At 39.8% G+C, this 25,250-nt stretch overlaps 1 long non-coding RNA gene across 2 annotated transcripts in view; it reads right to left on the minus strand.

Annotated features, from left to right (window-relative positions):
- LOC148403777 (uncharacterized) overlaps window positions 1-24,373 on the minus strand; it is a 36,255-nt gene extending 11,882 nt beyond the window's left edge. For both annotated transcript variants that reach the window (XR_015861494.1, XR_015861495.1), the window contains exon 1: window positions 22,787-24,373. This is a non-coding gene — a long non-coding RNA (uncharacterized LOC148403777). The remainder of the gene's footprint in view (window positions 1-22,786) is intronic.
- Between the last annotated feature and the right edge of the window lie 877 nt (window positions 24,374-25,250).

Below are 25,250 nucleotides of genomic sequence, written 5' to 3' on the forward strand. Positions count from 1 at the left end.
AACAAAATAAAAGATCTAATAAAACAAAATGAAAAATGTTTTTCGAAATAAATTGAATACATTTAAAAGAAGTCTTTATTTTTCTTAACGTAAAACAAATAGTATATAGTACAACAAATACAGAAATTAAAAAATAGCTACAGTTTAGAATTGTGTATCTTGATTTAATTGATAGAGAATAAAAAATGATAAAATGTAATTTTGCAAGATCAATGTTTTTTTAATAATAAATTGATGAAAGAAATTTAAAAAAAATGAAGTTTTCTTTCAAAAAATGGAAAGACAATAACAGATGCATTATTCAATGCCTAAAACAAAATATATTCAATCTCAAAGTGAGTGTTTTTTCCTAAAATGTATTTTTAAAAAATCACGAATAAAAATCTAATACAATGTAGGAAAAAAAAAACATTTTTACATGAGTGAGTGCTAGAAGATGCAAGATCACGCGTGGCAAACCCGTCGAGACTTCCAAGCTTATTAAAGACACTCGAGAGCATTACCCCAGACCCCCCCCCCCCCCCCTCTCAAGGCAGTTTTTGTTGCAAATTACATGTGCATGTGTGTGTGCGTGCGTTACAGCATTCATCTGAAATGCAAATAACACAGGATTTCCATATGAATGTGCATTTATTATGCGGAGCGTATGTATTTCCAGAAATGGAAATTCATCCTCATTTCCATCCAACACATCTTGGCTTCTCTTTAAAGGAAATGTGATGTCATCTTGTCAATCATCTTCCAGGGTTGCGTGCACGTAGTAGTGTGTTGTCATGATTTGAAAATGTAAATATTGCTTACAATTAGTAGTATAGATTATTAAATAAGTAAGAATCCATCCATCCTTTTGATTTCTATTTTCAGTGTAACATTTAGCATTTTATCTTCAGTGGCATTTTAATTCAGTTTTTCAACCATCACAACCATCACAAACTTGACTTGACTTGACTTGACTTGATCACATGCAATTTGGACAGTAATTGCAACTTTCTCACACATTGTCGATACAGCATTAATAATGTGAGTATTGCGGGATAAGTTTAAAAAATGTGGTCACGATTGGGTACAGATTTCCAAGACTGAACAAATGAAGTACTAAAATAAATGACAGTAAATTATTAAATTGTCATTCAAAATATCTAATATGCAACGTATAGTATAAGAAGGCAGTTTGCTGCGAGGGTTTAGTGTACTGCCTTTGCGCTCCAACGTGTCTTTTTCCATTATTAATCTCTGCATGTCCATAAATAAATACATAAATGAGGTCACGGTGCTTGAGTGTTTGTGTGTTTTATTTTCTTCTTCCCGGTGGGGGATTGACATGCGTGAAATGTGACCGTTAGCCACGTTCTGATGAATGCGGCGCATCTTGTCTGATATGGACCCAGCTATGTATGATGTGCTCATCGTTATCATCGCCGTTGTCATTTGTAGGTTTGCAAACAGCAGGATGGAAGCTCCCGTGCGCATATGAGCTCACTGTTGAAAATAATGCATGTGATCGCAAGATTAATCCATAACGCATATTGCATAATTTATATTGCAAATCATCTTTCCCCGTTTAAATGAACGGAAGTGCCATAAATATGTCCCCCCCCCTTCCAAAAAAAGCCCAAAAATATCATGTTTCTAATGAGGGAAGTAACATTCGATTGTTTTGTAATCAATATTAAAAACATTCGGTAAGGATTTCATTGAATAGATTATAACGAATGTAGCGTTTTTTGTTAGTTTTTGTTTCAATTCAGTGGACATTGTGCTGCTCCTTGGTTATGTGCCATGGCTGCTAGGGGGCAGTATAACACAGACTCCTCATTACTCATTACTCAGCTGCTGTAATTGTTATCATATTTCTCAGAAGATAAAGAATATATGCCTGGCGGTTTTGTATATTATCTGTCCACGTGTTGTTTTTGATTACCGTATTTTCCGGACTATAAATCACTCTTGAGTATATGTCGGACCAGCCATAAAATGCATAATACAGTAGAAAAACACATATATAAGTCACACTGGAGTAACGGAACGTAACCCCAGCGAAAAACAAGGGATTACTGTAATTCATAAGCTTCCTCCTTTAAGTCTCAGACTTCCTTACTTTTGTTAGCGCGTGTCTAGGTTTTCCTTATCCAGTGATTTGTGTGTGAATTTCAGGGGGTGGATGATTTAAAAAAAAAAAAGCAATCTTAACTGACATTATCATGATGCTTGAATAATGCACAATGGCATCAAGTATTCATAACGTATTGAACAGACCTGCCTTGAGGCGCATCCCAGACCTGTGTGCGTGTGCACGTCTGTGTGTGTTTATTGGAAAAGGCTGGGGTTGATATTGAAGCCCCTCTGGAGCAACAAAAGGAAGATTTAAGCAAAAAGTAGCTTTAGCTGCACTTTATTGACGTTTTATGTTCATCCGGGCAGAGAAGAACACAAAAGTTAACACAGTCTCGATGCCATTTGTAACGATTGCTGCTCGGCGGGCGCTGATCTCATCGGCAGGTTACACTTTTTACGCGAGTTGTACTGACTGCTAATAATAATAAAAAAGAATACTGTACAATAAGTGTTGAAAGATTTTTTTGTTTAATACTTGAATGAGGGCTAAAAAAAAACTATACTAAGAAAAAAAAATGTAATGAAAAAGAAATACTAAAAATGTCAACAACAAAAATAAAAATGTAAATTATTAAATGTCATAAAATCAAAAATTTTAAAATTATCTAATAATTTAAAATCATATTATGGAAATGATACATACACCCGATGCAAACTGTATTCATTCACATATCTGCCTGTTATGAGGCCCTATTTTCGGTACAGCGTAGAATCTGTTTGCCTGCACCTTAGTCACATTCACCAAAATCACATTATCTACGCCACAATTTAGACCTGTTGGTCTAAAGTCTTTCTGTCACAAAAGCGCCGATCGCATCTAGTGTGGCGCAGTGTGGTCAGTCAATTCACAAACACACTAAACTAGACTTGCCCTGGCAAACAAATGAAAGTACAAATAATGGAAAATACTTTTTACAGCAAGCGCACATGCAATTGACTATCAAAATAAAACTCCATAATGTTCTCAAATACTGTGCAAGTATGTACGTGAAAGTAATAGTTTCAATATTTCATTTTTAATATTTATTATTTTTTTAGAATAAGTATACATCATTTAAAACTTTGTTCATGATTAATGTAGACTACTTTTAATGAAAAATTACTGTGTTTTTATCTTAGTTTTTATTCATTTTGATAAAGATTAAATATTTTTGTTATCTGCACTGACTTGTTGGTGTTTTCCTTGTGCTGAACACTTAACAGAAAAGATTTTGCTAAAGAAATACGAATCATGATTAAAAGGGTCACCGGAATCGGACGTTTTTGTTCCACTGTAATGGAACCACCCCCACACGCCCCAAGCCACCCTCTTCCTCCTCTTCCTCTTCGTCAGCTTATTATGAAAAGTGTCCTCTGGGTGCGAACATGAAGCAATAACACAGCGGCAGCGGCTAATTGCGTTAGCCGAGCAGCACAGTGGCTGGCGAACGGGACAAAGGGCAAAAATCTAATAGTCAGGTGGCAATATGGCAACCAAATTAGAGCATTAGTTTTCATCAGTGTCCCCCCTCCCCCCATCAGCCAGGGGGGGGAGACAAAGGAGGGGGGTCTACAAAACATCCCAATCTAATTGCCAGCGTGCAAGCGTGACTGGAGGGCCGGCGAGTGGTGATGTGAAAGATGTGATGTCATTCTTGGGAGACGTAAGCAGCTTTAACGCAATAACGCCCCAAAAGCCGCTTCATTAGGTACAGCATCCAAGTGCCTTGACCTACGAGTTGAATTCAGTCCGTCACCTTATAACACAAATTCACTCAGATCGGATCAGTTTTCCGATTTGAAATGAGGTGAAAGTCTGTTATTCTGCTTGAGTTTCACCAATCAACTCACCATTGGAAAATAATTTTCTTTTATAAAGGTTGGTTTGTCTAGTTGGAGTTTTTTTTTTTTTTTTACCTGATCAGTTGGAAGAACTAACCAAGTATCTTATCTGGGAAAATAGATTTTTCCTCAACTTCAGCAAGGACGCATTTATGCGCTGTTTGCCCTGTGTACAAATTTTTGGTGTACAAATGGTGTGGACAAAAAAGGAAGAAAAGAAGCAAAAGTGGGGTATTTAGCGCTAATGTTGGCAGTGTAGGGGCGACACGTGACATCACCGAGCCGAGATCAATAAACGGTGCATGAAGACGAACACACCCGACCTCCCGGCACAAAGAGACGCTGACCTTTTTTTCCATGATGCCTCCCCCTCTCGCTCATCTTTTGTGCCACATCAATGTTGTTTTCCTCGTCTGGCCGAGGCCTCGGCGCAAAGAGCAAAATAATCACCGCCTTCGCTGAAAGCCACCGCGTTATCGACTGATTTAAAGCAAATGTACGCCGAGCCAGAAGGTCGCAGTGCCAAACTCGTTAAATGGGGGGAGTTAAACAAACTAAAGATAAAAGGAAAAAGGGAAACAAACACCGGGAAAGGAAAATTGACACGCAAAAACTATTCAAGTTCATCAAAGCTCGGAAACTTTGTGCCGCCTGTGATGTGGTAATCTTTTCAGGTTATCCATCAGATGTTAATCGAGCAAATTGTGAGCTTTGCCCTTATTACAAATGGTCGGTATCAGCCTTTTAAGGTATCGGGTATCATGGAGGCTGCTGATGCCAGCCACAAATACCTCAGGTTAAAAAGAATAAATCTGACATTGTGTAAGTCTTCTGGGGCAGTAGTTTATTTGTAGTATGGTTTGTTGGTCAATCAATCACCCAGTCGATTGGCTGGTCATTCATTCATTTTGTTGGTCGCCTGATTGGTTGATTAGTTGGCTGTCGAAGAGTCGGTAGGTCTCTTGGTCAGCTAGTTAGTTAGTCAGTCAGTCGGTCAGTCGGTTAGTCCATTAGTCCGTTAGTCAGTTGGTTAGTTAGTCAGTCGGTCAGTCAGTTAGTCAGTTACATAGTTAGCTAGCAAGATCTAAATTCAAGATTCTAGAGTTTTTATTCGCCATGTTTGAGCGTGCCAAACAAGGAATTTGACTTCGGTAAATCACAGCCTCTGTTCAACATTTAGGTGACTAACAACAACACTCAGGACATGTGAAAAATGGCAGATATTCTCAAACATCCCCTGATCTGAAACTCCCAAGAGGGCAAGGAAAAACTCAAAACTCCAGCTAGGGGAAACGAGAAACCTTGAGAAGAGACCACAGATGGGAGGGTCCCTCTTCGAGGATGACCAGGCTGCAATGGATGCAGAGAGGACACATAGTACAAACAGTGTAGACAATTCAAAAAAGGTGTGGAGAGCAGGATGTTATTGCACAGTAATGACTCAGAGACTCTAAGAGTTGATCAGAGCGACAGCCTGGGGGAAGAAGCTGTCTCTGTGTCTTCTGGTTTTAGTGTACAGAGCTCTATAACGCCGTCCGGAGGGGAGTAGTTCAAACAGACTGCAACCTGGGTGAGAAGGGTCTGTAGAGATGTTACTTGCACGTTTCCTGGTCCTGGACAGGTACAAGTCTTGGATAGATGGGAGGTTGATTCCAATTATCTTTTCTGCAGTCCTCATTGTCCGTTGCAGTCAGTGCTTGTCTTGTTTGGAGGCCGATCCAAACCAGACAGTGATGGAGGTGCAGAGGACAGACTGGATGATGGCAGAGTAGAAGGTCTTCAGCAGCTCCAGCGGCAGGTTGAACTTTTTGAGCTGTCTCAGGAAGTACAGCCTCTGCTGGGCCTTCTTCCGGACAGAGTCTATGTGGCCGGTCCATAGATGAAAGATAAATGTGATGAAGGCACTTGCATGGAGATCCCTGAACGGCATGACCAGTATACGGAACCCCAACGTCCCCCGCCATATCAAATTCAGCCTCTTCTATGTGACGGTAGAGTCTGTTCTCATCCATGGCAGAGAAGGTTGGACACTCAACCTAACCTTAGAGAGGTCCCTGAACGGGTGCTAGACCAGGATGTTGCGTGCAGTGCTTAACATCAGCAAGAATGCACACCTGACCAACAAAATCCAGTACGAAGGAATACAAAGGGTGCCGCACAAGACCTTGAAGTTTCCGACTTTTCCTTTCAGTCACACAAACTCGCCTCGCCCGCCCGTGGTGGAATGCAAGTTTGCTGGTCGCAACATTTCGCGTCAAGTCGACAGGCTTTGAAGTATCAGGGTGAGGAAACGTCTGTCGTTGCCTGGCACGTCTCACTGCAGTCGGGTTAATAATTCACAGTTAGAAAGTGGCAGAGTGAGCCAGCTCAAATCAAAGAATAATAAAAGTCTTTTTTTTTCTTCTTCTTCTTTTCTTTCTTCACACAGCTGCAGGTGAAGCGTCATATCGCCGCCCATCAAATATTCACACAGCCGGAGGGGAAGGGGGAGCCGGACGGAGCTGTAGCCAGCCTCTTTTGTCACTGAATCAGAGCCCATCTCGTTTTGGTGCAGCAAAGCTACTCGCTCCAAAAGAGGTGTTCGATTCTAACCAAAGATTTGAAGAAGTTGATGGTGAGGTACAAGGATGGCCGGTTGTTGTAGATTAGTATAGTATAGTATAGTATTAGATAGTATTTTAGATTTATTTATTAATTTATTCATGAGATTATTTTAGACTTTTGAGAGAAGTTTATTTTTTAAGTTGATTCCTTTGAATGGGGCGTGGTTTCTCTTGTTTTTAGAATGCATTTTTTAGATTTTCATGAGGAAAACTAATATTTTAGGGAGAAAGTCACAATCTTAAAGGAATATTTTTAGAAATCTATATTTTGCTAAAAGGAAGAAAAGGTTGACTCGGTTTTGCATAGGATACATCATACTGACTATTGAATATAAAAAAAAATATTTTATTTTCGTTTATTTTGGGGAAAAGAAATGGTTCCATTTGTTTAGCAAAATAAGGTTATATCTTAGAATACTGTATTGGATGAGATTTTGGATACTAATAATATTTGTCTCCAGAATAGTGTTTTGAAGTTTTAGAATAAAAGTCCCAATCTATAAAAAAAATACTAAGAATGATAATGATCAAGCAAATATTTTAAAAATGTACAACTAGAAATACATTCCCGTTTTTACAGACTTCTTTCAAAGTCAACATTGATGTATTTATTCTTATTATTAACCAGCAAAAAGCTGAACAACAAAATATGTTACAAGCGTAAGCTGGAAAAAGAGCGTTGACCTTTCGTGCTCCATCTTTAATCACCAGGCTGGCGTGTGACTGATTTTCGCTAAAAGTCGAGTGAGGAACAACTTTTGAGTCTCCAATTAGATGCGTTGTTATCGCCATTACGGCGGCGGCGGCGATGTCGACGGGGTCTAATTGACGCCCCCGAACAGAAATGTTGGCGTTCCGAAGGCGAGGCGAGCGCATCCAGTGTGAGGAAGTGAGGCTCGATGACAAGCAGATAATGAGATGGCTAAAGGCTTGATCTTGACAATAATTAGCTGCTTTTGCCCGAGCATCCTGGTGCTAATCAAAGGTTAGCACCAAATAAACTTTCTTCGCAAGGTGCGTTCTCCCTAAACGTTTCATACTCCAGATCCAATTATTTGACTCTTTTAGCATATCACGCTCTCGTACTTTGGCTTGATAATTGCTGTTTTGCTTTCAGACACTCAGTCACTGTGGAGAGTTGTGATCCATCTGAAATATTTGGAATGAGAGGTTATGTCAACTTCTCTGTTGTACAATGACAACAAACACATTCTATTTTATAGTTGCCTGCTTTATGCCAGCAAGCTATGGCACAAAATGGCAGACTTTAATTGACTTCTTGAGATGTTTGGGGGGATTTTCTCACCAAATCCATGTTGTAAAGTTCAAGTGGCCTGGAGGGCTGTTTGTATGATTTTGTGGTAATGGCCAAATAGTGGCTTCAAACCAAATTAGCAGACTTTGCATGTTTTTCTAGGTATGGTGTGCGACTTTTTTTTTTTGTTTTTCAACTTGTGATAAATGTCTCTAACAAATTGCATGCACTAAAGTCAACAAATTGGTAGAATTGTGTATTCATGTTAACTGCCATTATGATCCAAAATATTGGCTGCAACCCAAAATTTTATGCTTCCTGTGTCTTTTCAAGCATGGCTTTTGAAAGGTTTTTGTGGGTCGCCTCGGAATAGGCATGCCTACTAAACTGGCTTTTTTGGCAATCAAATTTGCAAACTTGTTTAAACTGCCAACTTGAAACCAAACCAAAACGGGGGGATTGCTGTGTCTTTCAGGTATGGCTCTTTGGACTTTTTTGTGGGTCTACCCATTCTAGACATGCCCACCAAATTTTTTGCTGCTGGGTTGTGTCATGTTTGTTTGGTTTCAGTTTTGAGTTTGGTTTGTTTTCCTTGTGTTCATCTTCAATGTCTGCCTCATCAAGTAGTAATTGTTCCCACCTATTTTTGTTAGCCCCACCCGTTCGTGTCTTCCAATCAGCTTTCTTGGCCATTTGTGCTCTTCGTTATCTCGTCAATGTCTGTATTTATTGCCTTCCTTTCGGGTCAATGCTGGTTGGGTCGTTCTCATTGTGGTATGCTGCCGCACTGGGCCATGGTCCAGCCCAGGCTGTTTTAGTAGTTAGTTTAGAATGTTGTTGCCTGTAGTTTTGACCACCAAATTCCTAAGTTTACTTTGTGGTTGCTGAAGTAGTAACAAGTTGTTACTTTTTTTTTTTCATTTTTTACATGTACTTTATCAAAAGGTCTACCTTTTGGAGTTTCTTTTGTTGAACTTTTTGCACCTTTTGACTTTTTTTTCCCCCTTGTTTGTGAGTGCTTTGTTTTCCTTTTTATTTCCTTTAAATTATATATGTTTTTAACTGAACCACTGGCCTGCTTCTGTGCATTTGTGTGCAGGTTAAAGTAGCTTTGGATCCTGATTTTTATTTTTTTGTTCAGATTAGTGGTCGAATTTGGTCATGATTTGTGCAAGGACATTGAAATTAAGTATGTTTAAGTTTTTATTTTCCTTGAATTTGCATTTTAATCTCTTGTAATATATACTCATGTGATTCTTATAGTGAAATAATTGTAAGTAGAATAACGTTGTTTGGGTTTAATTCTATAAAAAACTAGACTATTTAATATTGAGTATGATTATGATGAGTCTGTATTAAGAATTAATATGAATTAATAATTATTAAGAATATGTGTGAAATGAATGAATAAAATATTTAGAACTCATCTGGTTTCAATCAGACAAGCGTGTGGTGCCTTAAGGGGCCATTGGAGTTTCAAGTGATCATGTCGCCATGTTCTCAGCTTCTTTCATGCTCATTTTTCTTTCTTTTTCAAGGATAACATCCAAATATTAGTCCATGTGTCACAATTGTCCTGTATTTGAAGGTTTCAAGTAAAGATACATTAGAAAAATTTCAAATTTGAGTCAACGTGTCTCTGATTTGCTCGCAAAAGACATAAAATTGTCCTGATTTGGCACCTCCTTCAAATGCAACCTTTACCATTTAAAGGATGTTTGACAGACTTGAAGTTAGGAACCTGCAAATGTGACCTTTTAGTTTTATCAAGGATACAAAATACAAATATTAGTCCCTCAATGGGTTAAGTTAATAATTGGTTCTAATCATGAAGCCTCCTTCAACTGCAACAGTCTTGTTGAATTAAAAGAATTATGAAGTCCAAAATGAGGTTAATTTTTTAAGATAGATTATGTCAAGATATAAAAGGACAAATGTATTAATAATAAATCAAAGGAAAATTAGGGAACATTTTAAGTCATCACGTTTCAGTTTCAGAGTGAAGCTCTATGCCTTCAAGTGCCGTCTGACTTTCAAGTGCTCAGGCCGTCTCGATGTGTTCACCTTCTCCTTAAGGCTGTTTATGTATTTTCAGTTTTATTTATTTTTATATTTTTTTGTCCACCTCCACCTAGCCTTTAATGGATGCAATTGGTGGTGAAAACGCAGAGCTACTTGCGAGCAAATCGTGAGGATGTTGTGAGAAGCGGCGGCGGCCAAGCGACGCAAATATGAAAAACAACAAAAAAAGAGGGAGGAATGAAATTTCCTGGAATGAGAGCCATGCAATAAAGTGATTCTATTAAAAAGCCATCTGACCGTTAATAAAAGTAATGATTTGACATCGTCGCCCTGGGCTGGCGTTCTTTTATTTTATTTTGATGCATGCGTACATGGAAAAACATCAAACACAATTGCAGGCTGGCCCGTGTTTTGTAACTTAATGAGATTTGGGAAGGTGGCCGGGCGAGGTGTTATTCATACGCGATGGAGGCGGCGGATAAAGCCCGCCGCCTCAACGTCGCCGCAGCAGGATATCAAACTCGCGCGAATACGCCACCAGATGTTTTTATTTGAGCCGCAAATACGCCTGGGAAGATGTGGCAGTCAGACAGGAAATGGACTGACTTCATATAGCATCTGCTTCCTTCCAGAGGATTTTTGACGGACGTTGTTATTCTTGATGACTTCAAAAGGCCGGAGAGATGTTTATCGCTACCCCAAGTTGAAGTTTACTTTAAAAAATAATTTCAGTTTTGGTTCACTAAACCATTTTGCCTTGTGCAAAAGAAACTAGCTTAATGCTAACATGCAATCAAAAAGAACATAAACAGGCTAATGAAACTAGCATCAATGTTGCGATATAATGTAATGCCAAAAGAGCAGTTTGGATGGAAAAAAAACAAGTTCTGTCGATTTCTCATAAGTGGGCATGTTGAAGGCCGGTGACATCATAAACTCTAAAAGTCCAAACGATTTTTCAAATGTGGATTTCTTACACAGTTTTCATTAGAGGATACAAAAAGGATGCTAAAATAATATATCAAATGAGTCCATTGCAATATAAAGTTAACTTCAAATATAGCCTTCTTTTCACATTTTTAATCGAAGGAACTTTACTACTGCCTTTGAGGATTATTGGATGTACAAATGTGAGGACAAATGACCTCGAAATACTGTCTTGATTCAACGGCCCCTTCAAATAAAATATAATATAGTCCAGTTTTAGGTCAATGGCTGAATTGCTGGATTGGGAAAGCAGATTTGAAGGCAGATGACCTCAAATGCTGTTTGGTTTTAAAGGCTGCTTCAAAGATGTTTTTGTTTTTTGTTTTTTTATGCATATATAATATGAGGTCCAATTCTAAGTCAACTTTGTCTTAATTACTGGACTCCAAAGCCAATTTGAAGGCGGTTGGTATCTACTTTCAAATTGTTCTCCAAGCTAGTACATAGTAACGTACTTAGCCACTTCCTCAACATCCTTGTGTGTCGCTGTTAAATCCCGATAGATTACGCAAAACTTCTTCTGGTTTGGCAGTAATTAAAAATATAAAATAAGATCCAACGAATCGTAATATTTTCAATGCATTTGTAAGACCTTCTGACGAGCGACCTCAGAAGGACGCGAAGGCTGCCTTTGAATGTGTCGCCCTCGCCGCCTCGCAGTGCTTTGTGCCGCTTGTTTGTTTTTTTTCAGCAGCGAATGAATGGCAGCCTCGTTAGCGACATTTGACGAGACAAAAGGCGGCGAACGTTTTGCTGTTTTTATAGACGAGACCTTGGAGCTGAGCCGACGCAAGCTCGCTCGCTGAGTTTGAAAAGTGATGCTTGACTATGAAGGTCCATCAAAGCACTCCGGCAATTAGTTACCATGAACAAACTTAAAATTAATTTTTCTTTTTCGACGGCATGTTGTTTTGATATTTAAATTTGTTTTGCTGCGTCTCTCTCTGGAATAAACGCCAACAACAAATGTGCTTGATAAAGTTGATCGCAGTTGGACGTCTCGCTTAAAATGGAAGTCGAGTCAAAAATGCTCTTTGCTCCCACACGACTAAATGTGCTATTCTAATTATTCTTGTGTTGGTGGAATAAGAAAGTCGATGAATCCACCTGTTTTCAACCATCCAGGGAGGCCCAACATTTATGCAGCACCGCCCCCTGCTGTCGACTAAAACTGACGTAACATTCTATTGTGAGTATCACGTGTGAGCAGAGGGTTAGAGACAGTACAAATTGGCAACTCCCTGAGATTGACGAAAGTGGGTGCTGCTTAATTATTATTCTAGCAACCAAATTTTCATCATGTTCAGAGCAGCTAGGAAACATGATGCTGCAAAAAAGTTTTTGGATTTTTTTTTTACTTGACCTGAGTTCTAAAGAAGATCAATTGTGAACATACAGCCGAAATTGTTACGATAGGAACGGATTTGGGGCTGAGTTAGGAACTTTTATTTGAATTTGGGTTTTGGTTGGTGTTAGAGGTTGGGTTACAAATTTAAGTTGATGTTTCATTTGGTCATGTCACGATTCTTTAAGGCCACTCACAGTTGATGTTGACTCTAAAACTTAGAGGTATAAAACAAAGCGAATAACACTGATTTTTGTGCAAGTTGAAATTAGCATCTATGCTGCCGTGCTTTAAATCCATAAGCAATGGACCGATGAGCAGATAAGATTGTGCCTCCCCATACTTTCTTTATCCTCTGCATAGAATTATTTATTAGCGCTGTACTGATGAGCGCAGACATTATCATGAATTCCACTCCATATCCATCTGTATTATACTGCCTCCAAGTGGTCAAGGTAGGCATACTGTAAGCAGCGTCATTTAACTGATGCAGTGTCCAAAATTGTTTGATTATTGTTCCATTGTGTGTGTTTCTATTTGTGAGGTTTTATTTCCCTCATTAAATAACACTACATTTTTTTGTACTTTTATGGGGAAGGCTGGAAGAGATTGATGAAATTATTTGTAATTGCGTTCTTTCAGATTTTTTTTTTTTGTATTTTTGTATTCACTATTTACAATGTATTTTAATGAGGTGAATCAAATAATAAAATCAAATAATATAATGAGGGCTAGATCGTCTAATTGCCAGTTTTTGCTAGAAAAAGACGGTTTTGCAAAGCCTGAATATTTTCAGGCGTATCTTAGCAGCTGGTCGCCGTCGGTTCATTTCTCCATGGTGAGGTAGGGGGGGTAAGACAACAGTGTAATTACGCGGAGCTTTGAGGGGCTAATGCGGGATTGATTTGTAACTGCGGGACATCCTTGAACCAGATCCTCTCAAATGAAGCCAGCCAGCAGCTAGCGAGTGCTGCCTTAAGTGAATTTAAAAATGCACGAATAATTACACGTATGCCGCAAACTAATTAAGACGGTGTGAACTCTATGGCCCGGCTCGTCGCTCACGGTGATTAGCACTCTCGTATTTCACCACCAACCCAAAATGGAGTCTTTGACATCGGACGTGGACTGGCGGAAATATAGGAGGGGGGAAAAGAATTAAAAAAGGAAGAAAGTCAGACTGTGGTTACTATTTCCAAGTCGTCGCATTAATTGAGAAAAAGGCGGACGACTGTCGGCCAAGAAACATGAATATTTTTATAATTCAATGGATGTAATTTATATCCGGGCCAAATCATCAGAAGGGCTCCTCTTTTTTTTAAATATGGAGGAATAGATTCATAAATAAAATGTGGGCAGAATGTAGTCGCTTGTAGAGAGAGAACTTTATTCTATTTTATGACATGGTTAAATGCACAGGTTAAATGATAATACAAACATCACGCTCACTTTGTATCGACTTTGTCCGAGTGTAATACATCTTGAGATGTTTAACATACTGAAGAAACTGTATGTAAAGTCTAGAGTGATGAACATTTTATTTCTATATTCAAGCTGATCATATTCTGTTCAGATTCCCCAAAATTGCTTTATTTTCAGATTTATTATATGGACTCTTTAAAAGGGGTATTAATATTATGATCACACCGACATGGATAACAAACTGCAGTCTGATATCAGGATATTTTCACTTTTATTCCTATTCTATATTCAAATTTTACAGCTGGCTCAAATTTGAATTTGACTCCAGTAACAAACTTAAGATGAGCTAAATAACATGTGCCTCTTAACATGAATGTTTTTTAATTGTATTGTTTTTTGATGATTTACAAGCAAAGTGAATCAGCATTTTTTAAAAACATCCAGTTGAATAATTGGAGATTTAAATAACTTTATTTATTCATTTATTTATTTATTCATTTATTTATTCATTCATTTATTTATTTATTCATTTATTTATTCATTTATTTAATTGGGTGTCATTCATCACAAATGAAAATGAGTAAAATTAAAAAAAAAAACTTCTGCTTATATTATATTTGTGGAGCCGCTAAAAAAGACTTTTCAATGAAAGAAGAGAAAATGGGCAAAAAGGAGATATTTGATCAAGCATGTGAGGTATAAATAAAAACTGCTGAAAATGAGCCATGTTGAGTTTGGTACACAGTCAAACTTACATTCACCATGGAGCCACCTTGTAATTACAATATCAGCATTGCTAACTTTAGCTTAAAATAACCTTGATGGAGCAACTGTATGCCGCTTCATCGTGTCTCAAGACAAGGACATGATGATTTGATCACTTTAGAAGCCTTTGCAAAGATCTCAGCTAAAGTCGTCTTCGTCTCTTTGTTGGAGCAAATCTTCCGTCTGGATTAAGACAATCTTCAGGCCGCTCTTCATCCTCGTCTTGCTCTTCGTCTTTCTCGGCGCATCTGCGTTGAAGCTCGAGATTCTGTTTAGCCTCATCAGCGTCCGTACGACTTACATAAGCAAATCCTCGTCGAAAAGCCTTCGAACGAACTCTTTGAGACGCACAAACACGCCGAACCAAAGCGATGCCAGCGCTTTATCGGAACTGCAACTAATACTTCTTCGTCCTCTTCTTGGTTCAAATTGCAAGAGAGGATTGTGACCAGCAGATTCGTTGGGAAATCTTGTGTCTGTCTGCTGTTCTCGCTGACAAAATACAAAGCTTTGAGAGCTGATCGCACTCATTTTTTCATTCTACCTCTTAGAGGATGGGAGCGGGTTAACTATCACGTGAAAAATATATTTTATTTTACTTCAATAAAAATAGCTCTGCTATGTTAGCTCAATGCGCATAGAATATTTAATTTGCGCATAGAATATGTAACTAATCTTTGTCTAAATATAAAACCAAAATCAATGTTAAAGCTGTCTAAAGTCAAACAAAAAATCTGACTGTTTTAAAAACAGTAAAATGAGAAGATATTGTTTATGTTCACTACTTACAAATCTTGTAAATATCAAAATACCCAATGAGTACAAACCAGCCAATGCCATCAACAAGTCAAACAAGAAAATGCCAGAATGATGCACAATAGTAAAAGGAGAACATTTCCAAGTTTTGTAATTGGCACAAATCCCATCATCCAAGAAGTAAAAACGAGAAAGCACCATGACTGTCCATTATTACCGAAATAAATTTTTTTAAAAAACATTATAACTTCCCATCACCACTGAGATAAAATGCAGTAACTTCCCATGCAGAACAGAAATGAGCACCTTTCAAACCCGTTGTGATTGTCCAACATCTCCCAAGAAAAAAAACAAACAAATGCCTCAACTGGCTATTATCACTGACGTAAAACTATGCCCTAGAAAAGTCATAACTCTCCAAAAAAAAATATAACTTCAGAGGGAGAAATGATCATTCTCCTGTAAATGCTTCTCTAGACCTCCTGGGAAGTTAAAAAAAAAAAAATCCCTAAAAGCACCAATGATGCTCTAGCTCCTGACGTGCTAGCATCTGATGCGACCCCCTCTCCAGCGGGAAAGTGAGCTGACAGGGCCTCGTAGGTAATCCGGCGTTAGCAAGTTAGCGCTTTGCCACCCAGCTGGAGAAAATACCTGCATTGCACCTTACGGATCAGCGGCGCAGAGCCGCAGCTTTACCGCCTCTGTCGCACGACTTTGGCCTTAATTAAGTCCATCTCTGAAACGGCGCGGCGGGGATGGCGGGCGGAGCGCTCGGCGGATTTACACTAACACATCTCCAGCGGCAAAATAGACTCTGACAAGCGTGCGCAGTCAAATCTAAAGCATTTTGGGGAAACCCTCAAAAGGCGAGGCATTTTCGAATATTGCGAATTTTATTATAACTATGACAATATTTTTTTCAGCAGTTTCCCTTTTTTTTGAAAAGAATCACACTCGTTTTTGAATGTTCTAGTTATCAGACTTACTCAGAATTAGACTCAACTTTAGTCACCTCTTGGGATTTTTCCCTCATAAAATTCCAGTAGAAGTAGCTCACACAGAAGCAGTACAAAAGAGAACATTGCACATGAGTAATAAATAAAGCGCAAAGCAATAGCATTCACACTGGGCAGGTACTGTGGGTGACCAATTAGCTAGATAAGTTACGGATCGGAATATCTTAATCAAAATAGACATCAGATGTTTGTACTTGTGATGTCATTTTGGTGTAGTTGCCTTTGGTTTTCATGGTTTCTTCTTCATGGCTGTCGAAGGGACTGCAGATGGACTCCTGAGACACTCCAGTGGCCCCGCTTTGTTTTCCCCAATGTGGCCTCTCAGGACGGCGTTCGGGCAGCCGGCCAGCAGCCCTCCTCGTCCACGCTTGTTGTTGTTGTTGTTGTTGTTGTCGAGCCACAAGCTGCGAAGCAAACTTTTAATGGGCCGAGGTACGGGTCGCTTGGCTGCCCTAACTGGTCTCCCCGGACCCTCCTGTCCCCCCCCCTTCCGCCGAGCACCAAAGCATCATGGGAAGAGGCCGGCGCAGCCGCCTCATAAGTCAAAGCCTGCAGGCTGGCTTCTTTGCCTGTGGGAACGTCATGGAGCGCATGTCCTATAAAAGCAACGTTGCCTTTTTTCTCTTCAGGAATCCAATCCCGACTGTAGCGTTCTAAATTTATTTCCTGGCTACAGAAAGAAGAAAGAAAATCAGACGCAAGGGAAGAAGACACGTGTGAGCAAGATAGGGTGAAAAAACAGCAACTTTTCATCGAAAGAAATGATCTGAAATGACTTTTTTGTAGTTTACAGCCACTCTCCGCCTCTTTTGATTGTCAATATTTTTAATTATGGACTGGATTTAAGTTCCTGAAACTAGTATTGTGTCTTTTGGGGCAAATCAAACATACATGTGTATATACAGTTCAAATTTCTAGCACTGTTGTGCAGGGTGGGTTAGGGTCAGCCTAAAAATGTCACTTCAAATCAAAATGGTAGATCATCTGTCTTTTTTGAGGAAGACCTTCTAATTGGTCTACTCGACTTATCCTACCAAAGCCGTGGTTGGAAAAATCCCCGAATTTGATCACATGCTCTTACGCAAAAGGAAGTTGCTTCGCTGCAGATGACTTTGAGGGCGTGACTTGCCCAACTCGACACCAACATTCACCCTGGGTGATTCACGGCTGATGTTGCCACGTTGATGGTTCTCCTCATCGAAACCTCATTTAATCTCGTCGTCGGCCTCCCTGCCTGCCAGGCCTGCTGTCACGACCGTTCGCGTGCATCAGGGCCGCCAGGGAAGATGGAAGGGGCTTCATTTACAAACACATTTTGTGAATAGTAGCACCGATGGAGAAACATTAAATTTCACAGCCCCGAAGCCAGTTACGCTGAACAACATTGAAATTTAGTAGTCCTCCGAATCATAGGTAGAGCCGCAAAAATCTGACTAAGAAAACAGGAAGTTTGAAATTCACCCTCGGCAGCTCGTTCCGTGTAGCAACGGGGAATTTGGTAGGGGTGTTAGCCATATTTTGATCAAGATTTTTTTCAAACTCTGCCACCATTCATGAAACTGTGAATTAGTAAACTCGGTCCTGGAATTTAGTTTCACTTACCGTGACAAAATTTGGTAGACATGAGTAAATCGTGAGTATCATGAGTAAAGCTGCATTACAAAAAAAGTCTCAGGAAACCAAACCCCAGAAGTCACAGTAAGTCTAGCATTTTTGTTTGAAGCGGCCATTTTCCAAGGATCCTGGCTCCTTGTCTGACTTGGCAACAAGAAATTTGGTAAGCAAGGCTATTATGAAGAGACCCACAAAAACACTCAAAAAAAATCAAATAGGAACTACACAGTAAGTCTGCATTTTGATCTGAAATGAAATTGTATAAATGCATATTTGATCCATTTCCAGGGATGCTTCAAAGACAATCTACTCCCAAAGCTTTTGTCCAATTGCTACCAAATTTGAACCCAGAACACTAAATTCATCGCCAATACTAAACTATGAAGCGTGTGAGTTCACGCCATTGTGTTTAGCCAGAGCACGGTGGTAAATTTGGATGACCTGCCATAAAAGATGAAACTGATAAGCCGAGTTCACCGCTCAAAGTCAGTTAGGATCATGAAATTTCAACGCAACCTTGCTTCTTAGAAACCCAGTTTGACTCAGCAACATATTGTCAAGATGAGTAGTCTCACAAAAAAAAAAAAAAGCCTGAAGAAGCCAAGCCTGAAAAGGCACAAAAATGTTTTCAGATTTTGGTTTCAGGTAACAATTTCTTTCCTTCAAAAACAAACTCCAATCAATAACTTTGTCCAATCGCTACAAAATTAAACCTTGAATACTGGACAGATAGACGACACTTAGACATGATCAAAAATTGTATGTAGGATGAAGGTCACATCCTTTCTCCAGGCAGAAATATATAGATGCAATAATGCTGCATTGAAGTCTAAAGATGCAGGCCATAAACGTGAGTAGCATTGTAGATCCTCACATGAAAACAAAAATAATCACGCTGGAGGCTGAGTGTTCATTCCCGCCTCTGCAAAATGAGAAGCTGTTTCTCATCACGGCAGCAAGGACGAAAAAAAAAAAAAAACACCCACCACGATTGACCCGAGCGCGCTCGCGCCTCGCTCGGCTATTTCTCCGAAAGGCCAATCGACGAGTCGTCTTTTTACGACACTAATCAGAGCAAACGCGGTTACAGAGATGCACTTTGGGAGAAATGATTGCTTTTCAGAAAAGAATCAAAGCAAACGCGGGGCGCTAATGCTTCCGCCATGCTGAGAAGCGCTACGTGACGAGCGCATTTAATTTGCCCGCTAAATCAAATAAGTTAAATTAGAGAGTGCTCATTTTAACGGCCCTCGGAGGGCGAGAGGCGGCGTCAAAAGAAAACAAACAACAAGCTGTCGAAATGGCTGAGAGGTGCTCTGTTACTTGGAAACCAAACACACAGACACAACAAAACCTTGCTTGCCTTTTTCAGGTACAAGAAAACAATTCTCTGCAACGTCAACGAAAAAAGCTGAGGGCCCAATCAGGAGGTCCCACCGCTGAGCAACGGAAAAGGCCTTGTTCCGACATGTCTTCAAATGCGCTCAGACCACAGGGACGGGAAACCCAGCTGGCTAATTAACGGCGGCCAATTAGAGCGCTACTCTTGTGTTTGTTTTTACGACGAGCCTAAAGCACTGGTTTCAAACTGGAGGCCGATGGGCCAGATCTAGCCCACTGCATCATCAAATGTGAGCTGTTTGAAACAAATGGAATTATCAGGAGCTGGATTTATATGTCATCTAAGTCACGTTTCAGACTGTCTCGTCGTTTGCCCAAGCTCAGACCTTATGAAGTTGACTTCTTAGAGTTTCGGGTTTCATTGCGAGTCTCCAAACTGTGCCGCTCATATGCATTGACAAAAAACTTAAATGTTGAAGTTTTTGAGGTTTGGATTTAGTAGTACCGTATTTTCCGGACTATAAGTTGCACTCGAGTGTAAATTGCAGCAGGCATAAAATGCACAATGAAGAAGAAAAATACATATATGAATCCCACCGGAGTATAAATCGCATTTTGGAAGGAAATTAATTTGATCAAATCCAATACCAAGAACAGAACATCTTGAAAGGCAATTTAAAATAAAAATAGAATAGGCAACAACAGGCTGAGCGGTATGGTACGCTAACATTACATAAACACATAAACGAGGCACTAAGAACGTGCCTAACATAACATATCAAGAGTTATTCAAATACCAAGAGGATACATAACGTGCTAACAACTTTATCAAACCATGTCTTAATAAATCCAACAATGTCTCCTCTCTGTCACGTGTAAACATCTCCGCTAACCCCGTAAGTAGAAGATACAGCGCTTCCTCTTCTACGTCGCTGACATCAGACTCCTTGTCAATTTTAGTTCCAATTATTCCACGAGCCTAGAGCGCCCTCTTGCGGTTTTGTGTGAAAATATGTGAAATGTATAGAATGTCTTAACAATTTCACACAAGTCGCTCCTGAGTATAAGTCGCATCCCCGGCCAAACTATGAAAAAATCTGCCATTTATATTCCGGAAAAATCAGACAGAGTCTCTCGGACAAGTGATTGTGATTCAAGTCATTATAGGCCAATCTACCAAATTTCATGTTTCTTCATCGAACAGGCTCAAGCCAGGTAGGCTGGAGTCCATGGTGCCTCCATGGTGCCAATTTTGTTCACGCCCACTACTTCATCCAAACAATATTTTAGAGAGGATGAACATGCCTTGGGTGTACAGTACATTCTTTTGCAGCCAATCATCTCCTTGCTAGCCAGATGCGTCCTCTCATCTTTTTTGCCCTTTTTCCTGGTGTCCAATTAGCCTCCCGCCTCCCCACCTGTGCCTCATTTGCGTGCGTTTCAGCGCGTTTGTTTGCTTGCTTGTTAGTCCTGCTGGCTTTGTTGGTTCATCCATGGCGGGAAAATTAACAAATAATAACTCATAATTGCCACGTAATGGCGTGAAAATGAAAATGCCTCTGCAGGTAGGCCCACTAATGTCTCGCGCGTTTAATCTAATTTGACATGGTGGCTTTTATGAGCGCAGTTCATTTGCTGGTATATTGACTTGAGCTTGGTGGGTAACAGCGCTGTGTGAGGGATCCCAAGAAACGGACGCCACTTTTTGGAAAATGATGTCGACAGGTTTGGGATTCGACAGCCACTTGATCATCGCCCAATGGCCAGCCAGCACTGAGGTTTTGAATGAAGGCTTCCGCTTTGGACAAGGGTTTTATATCTGTATTAGGGTCAATGTTTGAAATTGAGATTCAAAGACAGGGTTTTAGATTAAAGCAACGAATTTTAGTTGTGGGCCAGATCATAGTTTCCTTCGGAGAGCCATTTTGAATGTCATAAAACTTGCAAGCAATATCACTATTAGTGAAGTCAATTTGTAATCTTAGTATTGAAACATAAAGTTGATGCAGAATTTGTCTTGGTGGGTGGGCCAAATATAATTACACTGCAGGCCAAATTTGGCCCGCAAGCCAGATTTTGACACCCCAAAATTGAAGGTTCAACTCTGAATTGGGGTTTCAAAGAAAGTTCTCAAACCTGGGATTGGATTCAAGACAATGTTAAGAATTTAAATTGGGACTGCGGGAAAGAATTGGGGATTGAAATGATGGTTTCAAGGCAGGATTAGGGTTTCAAAGTAAAGGGTCAAAAATGGATTAGGGTGCCAGACAAAGGTTTCAAATCTCGGTTAGAGATTAAAAATAGGACTTTAAAACAGGGTTGGGGTTTTGAACATGGGGTTCGTATTCAAATTAGTGATTTAATTCTGGTTTAGGGTCTGAAGGCAAACCCAAGATTTCAATATAGTCAACAATCTGGGTTTCAGGTCTTAAAAAATAGGATTTCAAGATAGGGAAAGATTTTTTAACATGATTTAGGGTTTTTAAGTACAATAGTGTAATCTTTCACGGACTGCGCTTTATCTGCACAATACGGTGCTCATGCTAGTAAATGTGATTGCTGTGACTACTTGAAGATGACTTTCTGTGTAACCCTTCAATAAAGGGATGGGATTTTGTTCAAAAAAAAAAAAAAAGAAAATCGCTGGCCATTTCTTTGAGTAATGCGCTGACACAGGCGTATGATTTATGCGCTACACGCTTGATTTGTGCGGTCTTCATAACACGGCGCCACTGCCTATTTTGCCTTCTTCTCATGGTCCGCCCATGTCGCCTTCGCCGGTGCTGTAAAATGCTCACAGATTTGTGATTAAGCAGCTGCTTTGTCATGCGATGCATCAGCGGAGGTCAGCCGCTCTCCTGGAGTTTGCTGCTGCCTCACAAATTCAAATGGCTTCTTTATTTGCTGTTAATCACATCATGTGGATACGAAGAAGCCTATTATTATTATTATTATTATTATTATTATTATTGTTATTATTATTATTATTGGAACATTTAAGGATTGTAAGGGTCCACAACACTAAAAAAGAAAAATGAAGAAAAACAAAATTGGCCTTACGAATCACTGTAAAATTTTATGAAATTTTCTTCCATCATTCAATGCATGAAAAAGGCACAAGGAGCCGAAACTTGGAGTTGAACAAGTCAACCATTTAATTTTGAAAGAGATTTTTCAATTTGGCGCATCCCATTAATTTGAAAAAAAAGAAAAACAGCAAGACCTGTTTTAGTGATCAAATGATCAGTGATAAATGACATGTCTGATATAACAATCTGCACACAAAAGGTTTAAAATTAAACAGAAAGTCTGCCAAGGTTAACTTGGTAATTAACGAAAGTAGCCCCCATTACCAGTTTCACTGATCAGTCTAAAATTGGTTGGACGTGACCGTCAAGAGTTTCAAGCGCTCATGAATTCAACAGGAAGTCAGCCATTTTGGTTTGAAAGAGCCACTTTGAATCAAATTAACTAGTCCTGAGACTTGGAGAAATTACCACCAAACCGCATTTTCACCAGTTATTAAAAAATTTCAGAAGACATATTTTTCATAAAAGAACGGACACAAAATTCTCAACGACCCATGCTTTAAATCGAACAGGAAGTCAGCCATTTTGTTTTGAAACAGTGATTTGAGGCCAATCGTGGGCCGTCACTTTGTTTCTCATTTTTGCACCAGCAACAGTTAATTGACGGCAGGAAGAAGAGAAAGCGTGTCATCTACCTGCCCAGGGTCCAAACAGGATTCGGGTCAAAGCCAATATTAGCGGCATCAAAGGCAAATTGTCCAAAGTGATTCAGACGCAGGAGGTGCCACGCAAACGTGCTGTTTGAGATTCATGAGTGCGATTCGCGTGCGGCAGCAGTTAGAAAGGAAAAAAGAGGAGGAGGAGGTCTGGTGAAAATTGCTGGCTTTAATTTCCTGCCTCATAGACTGTTGAGTGTATGCGCAGCTACGTCCTTATCTGCAGGAAGCGAGATTTAACACCTCGCCTCGCCTCGACTAAATGTGACCACACTCAGCTCAATATATTAGAGCATGATTTTAAGACTTTTTTGTCATCCCATTTTTTTTGGGGTTGTACTGGATAACCGAAGTAGGGTTTCAAGTCAAAGGTTGGGTTTAAAAAAAGGATTGAAATGTTGAAAAGGGGCTTTAAAGAAAGGGTTAGGGATTTCATTGAAGGGTTTGAATTTGGGCTTTTGAAGCTTTGTTATAGTGTCAAACAAGATGTAGAGCGATACTGACGGATTTTACTCTTACGGTTCAAAATTAAGTTTTGAAGCAAATAAGGGATAGGGGTCGAAAAGAGAGTTTCAAAACATGCCATGAGTTTTAAAGGGTTACAATTTGGGTAACCACAATTTGGGTGTTCCAAACCAGTATCAAGATTTCAAATTGAGATTTCAAACGGGGTTTGTTTTTAAAATAACCATGTCAAGTAGGGAGCACATTATAATTGTTTACACTTCAACAGCAACAGCACAATAATCTTGAGTGATGAGCCACATGCTGCTTCACCTAGGATGTTACCATGATAAGTCTTTGATCATTGTGTTTCTAAAATTCACTCAGTCGTGGTGACTCTCATCAGCGGCAGCACGGAAACGAAAACATTCCTCAGCATCACTGGCAAGCAGCCGTAAATCAGCAGGCGGGAAAAGATGCAGGCAGGACTGTGGAGTAGAGCAAAGCGCTCGAAAGTGTCAAACGAGGCGCCAGAGAGTCGCGAAGACAATAAAGCATTGTGACGAAGAAGAGGCAAAAATCAAAAATGAGACTCGAAGAAGGACGGGTGTTACCTCTGACAACGAGGTGGAAAGCAAATGAAGCGACGTTGAGAAAGGTTGAGCGCATATTAGAAAAAAGGGAAGTGGCGGAGCGGAGGTGAGGGATTAGCGTCACGCTTATCAGACGGCAGGTGCAAAAAAGTAGCGCTCATTTGCATGGCTCGCCACCTTCGCCTAAAGCGCCGCCACTCTTATCACAACAGGCGCCACTCTTTCACGCGGTCAGAGGGCTTGGCCTCGCCGCCGACATGTGGGCCCCAAACACATAGCGTGCTTTCAAATGTTTAACCAGCGTACAAAGGATAAGGTTCAGTCTGCTCTGCTTCAAAGGTTATTCAGAGATTGATTTGAATAATTTCCATAAAGCCCCCATACATTTACATACCAAGAGGTTAGCGCGACAGGATTAGCATTTATTAACATGGGTCAAAAGTAAAAGGGCAAAACAATCAGACTCGTTGAGCTCTCATTAAAGGAGCACCACACAACTTTTTGGCCATCATAAAATGTTTTCAAAACTCCTGCGTTATGAACTCTGTCTTGTCACCCTGGGATAGTGAGAAACATAATTTCGATCTCTCTGTGTGTCTTGACATGCGGAGAAATTGACAATAAAGGAGACTTTGACTTTGACTTTGATATCACCCTGTATTGCTTTTACCAGAACAAAAACATCCTGCCGCACACATGAGTACAATAGAATAGGCTACAAAAACGTGTATTTTCAACATTAGATACGGTTTGGAGACAATTATATTCATCCCCTCAGTGCTCTTCATCCATCCCATAGCCACCACTCGTGGCAACAGAAACTCCTGGGAAATGTGAATGCAAAACACTACCGCATCTGTCCGTATGGTGTCGCCATAATCAAGACGAAGTGAAACTTGTCGAGTGGGCCGTGGAATGAGATCAATTTTTGATTTGAGTCTCGTCCCCTCAAACTGTGTCAAAATTACACAACAAATACATTAGTACTCAAGTAAGAAGATGAGTGTTTAATGGCTTCCCAACTGCTTGGATTTTGGGGGGGATTTTTTTTTTATGAAAAGTAGCAGTTATGTCAGTGTCAAACGTTTGACGAGAGTTACGGATTTCCATGTTCCCCCAATAACTGGTTCATCCAAATGCGCAAATCTTACAGGTGTTTTGAACGAATGGACGCCATTGATTGAGATACTATTTATAGCCAGTTGTAGATGCTGAAATGCGCAAATGATGTCAGATTCAACATTTAATCGCACTACATGGTCATAGTGTGTTGGCAAAGTGCCAAGCCATTTTGGCAAATTCTTTTTGTCCAACTGTCCAGCCAGCCAGCCTCATTTCAGTCCAGTCTAGCAATTGTATTTTAAATGAGGCGTAGAAGTTTGCTTTAATAGCTTTGATCATGTAAA

Source organism: Syngnathus floridae, chromosome 1 (assembly GCF_059516105.1).
Source record: "Syngnathus floridae isolate MCC-2025c chromosome 1, RoL_Sflo_1.0, whole genome shotgun sequence".
Taxonomy (NCBI): domain Eukaryota; kingdom Metazoa; phylum Chordata; class Actinopteri; order Syngnathiformes; family Syngnathidae; genus Syngnathus; species Syngnathus floridae.